Source organism: Scylla paramamosain, chromosome 5 (assembly GCF_035594125.1).
Source record: "Scylla paramamosain isolate STU-SP2022 chromosome 5, ASM3559412v1, whole genome shotgun sequence".
Taxonomy (NCBI): Eukaryota; Metazoa; Arthropoda; class Malacostraca; order Decapoda; family Portunidae; genus Scylla; species Scylla paramamosain.
Window position 1 is genome coordinate 2549192 of NC_087155.1, and position 8721 is coordinate 2557912.

Below are 8721 nucleotides of genomic sequence, written 5' to 3' on the forward strand. Positions count from 1 at the left end.
ATAGGCAATTTTCATGTTTATAGAAACAAAAAGACTCGCTACTATGTTGTACTTTCTCTAACACACACACACACACACACACACACACAGAAGGCATCATGAGACACTGCATGACGTGGCGATGATGTGAAGTCCACACTGTATAACCAGCAAGCAAGCAAGAAATGACTAGAAGATAAAATCAATTTATTTCAAATAACAAAGCTGCTCCAAAGATAAAGAAAAAAATAATATAAATAATAATTGAATAGAAATATCAAATATACGAATAATTCGAGTATTTTTTAGAAAATCGTCTTTTGTTATTATAAAAATTCTTTCTTCTACCGCATATTTAAATTTCTCAACCTTATCTGCTCCGTCCCAAACCCTCAAGCTCTTCTTCTTCTTCTTCTTCTTCTTCTTCTTCTTCTTCTTCTTTTTCTTCCTCCTCCTCCTCCTCCTTTTCCTTCTCCTTTTCCTCCTCCTTCTCCTCGTCTTCGTCCTCCTCCTCCTCCTCCTCCTCCTCCTCCTTTTCTAATACAACCACTGCTGCTGCTGCTGCTAGCACCGCCACCACCACCTTTTTCCTTCTACTTCTCCCTGCCATCCCCCACCTTTTGAAACTTCCAGTACAGATATGATTTTTTGTAGATTTTTCTATCCCTGCTGCGGCGGGAGAGAGTGCCGAGCTGTTGAAAATGTGATGAAAAAATGTGTACCTGTGAACCTGCAGATTGTGAGTGACCGGAGAGAGAGAGAGAGAGAGAGAGAGAGAGAGAGAGAGAGAGAGAGAGAGAGAGAGAGAGAGAGAGAGAGAGAGAGAGAGAGAGAGAGACTACGTAATTAGTTTTGTAGTCCCTGAATGTAACGGGAGCAAAGGGAACAAAAACGGAATAAACATGAACAGTAGGAACACATAAGAAAAGGAGAAATTAGGATTACAAGGAGGAGGATGAGGAGCAAGTCAACGAAAGAAGAACATATAGGAATAAATAAGAATAAACAGGAAGAGCAGACACCAGGATTATGAAAGAGGAGAAAAGAATGGGAAATACATATGAATAATAGGAATACATGGGAAGAGTATAACAGAGGAAGAGCGGATACTAAGATTAGAAGATAAACAAAAAATAAATACATAAATAAGTGGCAATAAATATGAGGGGCAGATAATAAGGTGGAGAAAAATGGGAAGCACGTAGGAATAAGTAGGAATACATGGACAGAGCAGGTGCCAAGATTAGAGGGAAAAGAGTGTGAAATACATAGGAATGAATACGTACTAATACATAGGAGAAGATATTATGATACGACGAGAAAAGAAAATTGTAGAAGAAAAATAAGGGGAATCTTGAAAGAAGAGAAGAAAAGAAGAGGTTGGAAGAGAGAAAAAAAAAGATTGAAATAACGATGATATATGAAGATAGGGAAGAATGTAAAAAAAAAAAAAGGAGATGAAAAAGAAATGATGATTATACAGGTATGCATTAAAGATACATGAGAAGAACTGATACCATGACAGAAGAAGGGAGGGAATACATAATAATACATAAAACATATACATAAATCACAATGACGTAACAAAAGAGAACGGATAATAAGAAAAAAATATATATATAGCAATACACAGAAAAAAAATACCTTGACAAGAGGAGGGAGAAAGATGAAGAAAAGGAAAATACATAGATACCTAGAAATACATGCAAAGAAGAAATAACAGATATCTACTGAACTAAGAGATACTGACAAAAAAAAAAGTGTGAGGGAGAAAAGGACGGAGTACAGCACGGTGGAGGAGGAAGTGAAGAAGGAGGAGGAGGAGGAGGAGGAGGAGGAGGGGGAGGAGGTGGAAGTAGTGGTGGTGGCGGGAAGGGGTGAGAGTAGCAGGAACCGTGATAGGTCAAGAGATAAAGCAACACAAAACAAGGTAATATCCAGCGTACAATGGCATGAAAAGAAGCAACAATAAACTCGATTGCCAAGAGTAACAGTGAAAACGAAAGGGAGAGAAAGGTCGCATCTTTTTCCGTTGTGATATTGTGAATAATATATGCGTGCCTTATATTGTAAGTCACTGCTTACTGTTAAGAACACACTGCGCTGTACAGGGAATAAATCATCGTCAACATCGGACACAGAAACCAGACAAAAAATTAGTGTCAAAAAGCATAAGTAAAGCCAAAAAAAAAAAATGAAGAAAATAAAGAAATACATGAAAGTAAAAAAAATAAATAAATAAAAAAAAATAAAAAAGTCTAGTATTCTGAAACGCGTTGCTCTCTCATAAGGAATATTTTTTAGTCATCATTAATATTATTTTTTTTTTCAATTTTTCCTCAATTAATGATGAAAAAACCTTATTTTTTTTTTACCACTGGAATCATGAAAACGTTCTTGAAGACTTTAACAACACCCAATGAAGCTAAAATTCATCAAGATAAGACGAATGTCTTTCTCTCTTCCCTCTCCCTTCCTTCCATCTCTCATTCTTCATCTCCCGCCCCTTCTTCCTTCCTCCCTCCCTCCTTCCCTTCCCCTCCCACGTCCCTCCCGCTTGCCTCCCTCCATCACGTTGCAGACCTTCAATCACTCAGAGTTAATGCATCACATCTACTCTCCTGCTTCTTCTCTTTTTCCCTCTTCCCCGTTCTCTCCTTCCATGTTTCCATTCATCCACCAAGCCACTCACGCCTCTATTCCTCCTTTCCTTGCCTTTATCTTCCTCCTTGTAGTTCTGTAGAGTGTGGTCTACAGAGCTACAAGCATGCATCGCTCATTTACGAATAAAAATGATAAACAAAACTACTTATTCCATTGCTAGGGAAGAATGAAAACTGCAACACAAATTTTCCATTAAAGGAGAGAAAAAGGCGTGAAGAAAATATGATAAAAAGAAAAAAAGAGCTGAAATATTGCATGACTTATGTACGAATATGAGAGAAAATGCATAATCTATCAGAAAGAAGAAAAAAAAGACTGTGATCTAACTTCGAATAAAGGAAGGAAACTCATCAATTCCGTTAATTGTCAAGTGTGAACAAAGAAAAAGGATGGCGAGTCCTGCGTGGGATCATGAAAGGCCCTTGATGTGCCGGGGACGTGAAGGACGCCCCCCACACGAAGGAAAGGAGCACAAGAACCCCGGAAAACCTTTATGAAAATTTTGGGAAAACTTTGGAGCCAGTCTGAAACAAATAAAAGTTATAGGGACTCACTAAGAGAGAGAGAGAGAGAGGAAACGAGCAGAAGGTGTTAGGAAGTCTGCGGAAAGTTAGTGCGGGGATCCAGTGTAGAATAAAGATATCTATGGGGATTTTGGGCGTAGGCTCAGTCAGGGGAGGGGGTATTTGGGGGAGAGTGTAGGGGAAATATACCAAAGTGTAATGAGCTTTGGGGAAAAGTTTACGAGGAGTTAAGGAAAGTTCAAGGGAAATCACAGAGTTTATGGGTCTTAGGGGAAGGTATTTAGTGGGAAGAGGAATTGCGAGGCTCAAGAGGGATGAAGAAGAGTACCACAGAGAGGAGGAGGCTGGAGGAGGCAAGACAAGAGAGAGAGGAAAACGATAGAATAATTGGGTGGAACATCGCGAGAAGAGAGAGAAAAAAAAAGTGGGCAGAAAAAAATAAAAGAAAGAAAAAGTTCATTAGTGAATGATAAATAAAAATAAGGAATAATGTAAAAGAAAACAAATGAACGTGAAAAAAAAGATGAAGAGAAGATGAAAAAAAATAAGACAAAACCTGAAGAGAAGAAAGGAAAGAGAAGGAGAAGACGGGAAGAAGATGGAAGAGGTTGAAGTAATGATAACGTGTGGGTTAATGTGTGGGTTAACGAGCTTCAAAGAGAGTGACACCAACACGGATAGCCTCCAACACGCTGCGGTCCAGGCATGACTCACGGATCACCTACTGGGAGGTCAGTGTGTTGAGGTTGTGAGTGTGTGTTGCCGCGTCAGGCTTTCTACCGCAGGGGTCTTGGCAAGAAGTGGGGCCACACAAGGAAATGAAATCACAAGCTAGGAAACTTTATGTTGAAATAATACAGCGGTCGTGACTGACTGTTGTGACTTCCTTGTCACTGTTTGTGTGCTTTGTGGCGGACAGGAGAGAGAGAGAGAGAGAGAGAGAGAGAGAGAGAGAGAGAGAGAGAGAGAGAGAGAGAGAGAGAGAGAGAGAGAGAGAGAGAGAGAGAGAGACGAGAGAGAGAGAGAGAGAGAGAGAGAGAGACAGAGAGAGAGAGAGAGACAGAGAGAGAGAGAGAGAGAGAGAGAATTTCTCGCTGTGCATTTAGCATGTGTGTGTGTGTTAGCATGTGTGTGTGTGTGTGTGTGTGTGTGTGTTTGTGTGTGTGTGTGTGTGTGTTATACTCGATATACTTCAACGTAACAATACATAATATTTTCCTTTAATTACTTTGAATGGCAAATTATTTTCTTTTATACTTCCGTTCTCTACTACCACCACCACCACCTCCATCTTCCCCTCTCAGCTTCCATCCCACCTCAGCACGTATTTTCCCCGCTCCCATTCAAGACGCACATGATAGATGGCACCCCCCTGCGCCGCGTCCTTGGTCCTCGCCAGCCTCGCACACTGACAGCCTCCAACATTACCTAATTCGGTGCAGAGACTGGCTGCGTTCAGGCCTTCCCTTCACTAGATATATGTGTTTATTGTTCATTCCTTACTAATCACAATAGTAGTCTCTAACTCACTCACTTCTGCTGACAATTATCGTACTTTATGCATTCGCCAACTGTTAGTCAGAATAAAAATATGACTACAGTGGATGATTAAACAGTCTACCCAGATCTACGACAATAACTTATTCTTGTCACTTATTTGGGTTCGAAGTAGTACATGACTAATGACACACACGCGCACGTACACACACACACACACACACACACACACACACACACACACACACACACACACACACACACACACACACACACACACACGCGCACGTACACACACACACACACACACACACACACACACACTGAAATTCCCTCCATACTTCTGCATTTCCTATTCCCTTGACATGAACTGTTTCAAAAGGGAGGTTTCAAGATACTTATTCTTAAATTTTGGATAACGCTTTTTTCCTATTCCAGAGTCCCCTCTTACATAACACACACACACACACACACACACACACACACACACACACACATACACACACACACACACACACCGACCTACTTAACAGCTAATCAGAAGGAAGACAACAAAACACAAACACACAGAACTTACGTGCTCATCATCATCTCATCTCCTTTCAATTCAATTTACACAAACTGAATATTCTTAAGCACTCTCATTTACATATGTCGCATTTTTTTTTTCCGCTATCTCTTTTCCTTCCTCTACTGGCATCTCTAGGTATTCATTCCTTTCCTTGTACATAACACTCATTAAAATGGAGATCTCTGCAAAAGGGAAGAGGGTCAGAATGTGCTCCACTTTGGAAGTTAAGTAGTCAAAGAATTTCTTATAATCAGAGGAGTTAGGTGAGAGGTATACAGCACAGATAAATTTAATATGAGAGTGACTCTGTAGTCGTAGCCAGATGGTGGAAAACTCGGAAGATTCAAGAGTGTGGGCACGAGAGCAGGTTAAGTCATTGCGCACATAAACGCAGCATCCAGCTTTGGATCGAAAATGAGGATAGAGAAAGTAGGAGGATAGAGGATAGAGAAGAGCCAGTAGGCTTATGGACCTGATGGGGTCCCTCCTATTGTTCTCCGAAACTGTGCCTCCGTGCTTGCACCTTGCCTAGTCAAACTCTTTCAGCTCTGTCTGTCAACATCTACCTTTCCTTCTTGCTGGAAGTTTGCCCACATTCAACCTGTTCCTAAAAAGGGTGACCGTTCTAATCCCTCAAACTACCGTCCTATTGCTTTAATTTCCTGCTTATCTAAAGTTTTTGAATCTATCCTCAACAGGAAGATTCTTAAACATCTATCACTTCACAACCTTCTATCTGATCGCCAGTATGGGTTCCGTCAAGGCCGCTCTACTGGTGATCTTCTGGCTTTGATTATTGATGATGCTTGTTTGCAATCATCACATATTGAGGCATTATTCATAAAAGTCTTAAAAACAATTAAATTTATAATTGGTATGGTATATAGACTCCCAACTCAACATTCACTGATTTTCTTGAGTCTATGGAAGAAATTTTACAAGTATTATCGAATTTAAAGATGAAATGTTATGTAATGGGGGATTCTAATGTCAATTTGTTACATATCAATGAAAATGCCACAACATACATTAACATGTTTCAATGTTACAGATTCTCTCAAATAATTATAAAACCAACTAGAGTGACTGACAGGTCTGCCACTTTAATAGGTCACATTTGGACAAATGACATGCAAAATTATGTACACGTCACAGGGACAAAATATGGAGGAAATGGTTAATACTTTAAATCATCAATTAATTAAGGTATCTGACTGGATAACTAGCAACGTGTCTAAAACTTTCTAGATGATGTCTTGTCTGACAAACGTAAATGAAGTTAATATTAATATAAAGATAAAACACAATTTCTTGAGTAAAGTTAATTGCATAAAATTTTTTTGCTTAATAATAGATGATAGATTAACATGAAAACAACACCTACATCAACTCTGTAGTAAATTGTCACAAATAACTGGTGTCTTGTACAAAATTACAAACATTATAACTGTCCAATGTCTGAAATTAATATATATGTCATACTGTTTATCCACATTGTAATAAACTGTTCGGCAATTTCAGGGGGAGCTTTTAAAACCACTCTTAGATGGGTTATTTGTTGCGCACAAAAAAATAACGAGAGTAATGTTTCATAGAAAAAAACGGTACGATCATACTAATCCTCTATTTTGTGAAACACAACCTTTTGAAAGTCCCCGATATAATATTCTTGCAAACTTGTATATTTCTTTTCAAATCAATTTACATATATCCCAATAATACATCTTATAAATTACTATCCAATAAGATTAATAACAATAGAAGGCCAGATGACCTCAAACATCCTCTCTGTAGGACTGTCCACGAACAGAGAAGTGTGAGTGTGCGCGGCGTCAGGGAGTGGAACAGCCTCCCGCACGATAATAAATCACTAACCTCTATCAATTTGTTTAAAAGCAAAGTGAAATGTTTCTTACTTCTAAACTATGAATGTTAACCATAGCAATTTCTGTGAATCATGTGCTGTTTATGTGTTGATACACAGACACACATGTCAGGTGTGCACATCTTGTGGACGTGTGTATGTACATCACCAACAATGATAATCATTAATAGAAAACTTTGGCTAATATAACATATGTTACGGCAAAGTATGTATGTAACCATGCATACATTTGTTATGTATGTATGTGAGTATGTGTATGTATGTGCACAGGTTTGTATGTGGCCATGTGTGTGAGTGTGTGTGTGTGTGTGTGTGTGTGTGTGTGTGTGTGTGTGTGTGTGTGTGTGTGTGTGTGTGTGTGTGTGTGTGTGTATTGTGTGGCCGCATGTATGCATCATGCTGTACGTATGTTCGCATACAGGTTGCATATGTGTGAGTGTGTGTGTCTGTGCATGTACATATGAATGTGTGTATGTATGCATTTATATGTTGTGGAATGTATGTTTGTGGGTATCTATGTAAGTGTGTCTACCTGTGGTTGTGTTCGCCAAGTTCACGTATGTGAACATATATTGTGGCACAGTAATAGCATACTATACACTCCATCACTCATTATTGTGTCATGTGCTGCAAACAACAAAACAAGTAGTCTATTATTACCTCTATCATGTGGCAAAATGGCGGCTCAAATAGGAACAAGTCAGGGGGTAAACATTTTGCGCTACTTGTGTCATTCTTTATTCAGGTCTGTATAAAAGCTTCGGCTTGATGGACCTGGCCTTACGTATTGAACTGTGTATGAAATGCAGAAATGCATTAATGTTACAAAAGGCAAACAAAATATATCAATCAATCAATATCAATCAACCTCTCTCTCTCTCTCTCTCTCTCTCTCTCTCTCTCTCTCTCTCTCTCTCTCTCTCTCTCTCTCTCTCTCTCTCTCTCTCTCTCTCTCTCAGGCGGTCTGTTCACCACCATCCTACTTTTCTCCACTCAGCCAAAACTGAACCAAGGTACATTTTTAATTTCATGAGAACTAGGATGGGAGGAAAAAGCAGTCGACTGTCAGTGGAGGCACGGCTGAGCCTCCTGGGCGAGTGTGGCGTGGGACGCCGTGAGGCTGTCCCGCCCCCGCTCGGGGGGCTGCTGTGGGAGGGGGAGGCGCTCTCTGGCCTCCTTTACCTTCCGGCAAGGGGCCGAGGGGGGGGCGAAGCCCCTCGTGTCGGATCAGGGCGCCAGCCTGAATATGGACAAGCTGGCCGCCTTGGACCAGGAGACCACCACATGGGTGCACTTGCCTGGCAGGAGGCGCAACAGTCTTCTGTCAGGACCTGCCCCTGAGGGACCTCCTGGCCGGACTGAAGTACACTACAGCGGGGCGTCCCGCCGTTTTGTACTTCAGCCTGGCCGGAGGTCTGGGTGTCCACGGGGGGCAGGGGCAGGGCTGCCCCGTGCTCTTTTTGCAACAGCAAGAGAGTGGGCAGCCGCCCCAAGCCCCCCCAAGAGGACCAGGCTGTCCGCGTCCCAGAGGCGGGGGCAGGAGGCCGGCCCCCGCCCCAGAGGCTGGCCAGGTGGTGGTGGCCAGCCCGGGGCACGAGGCC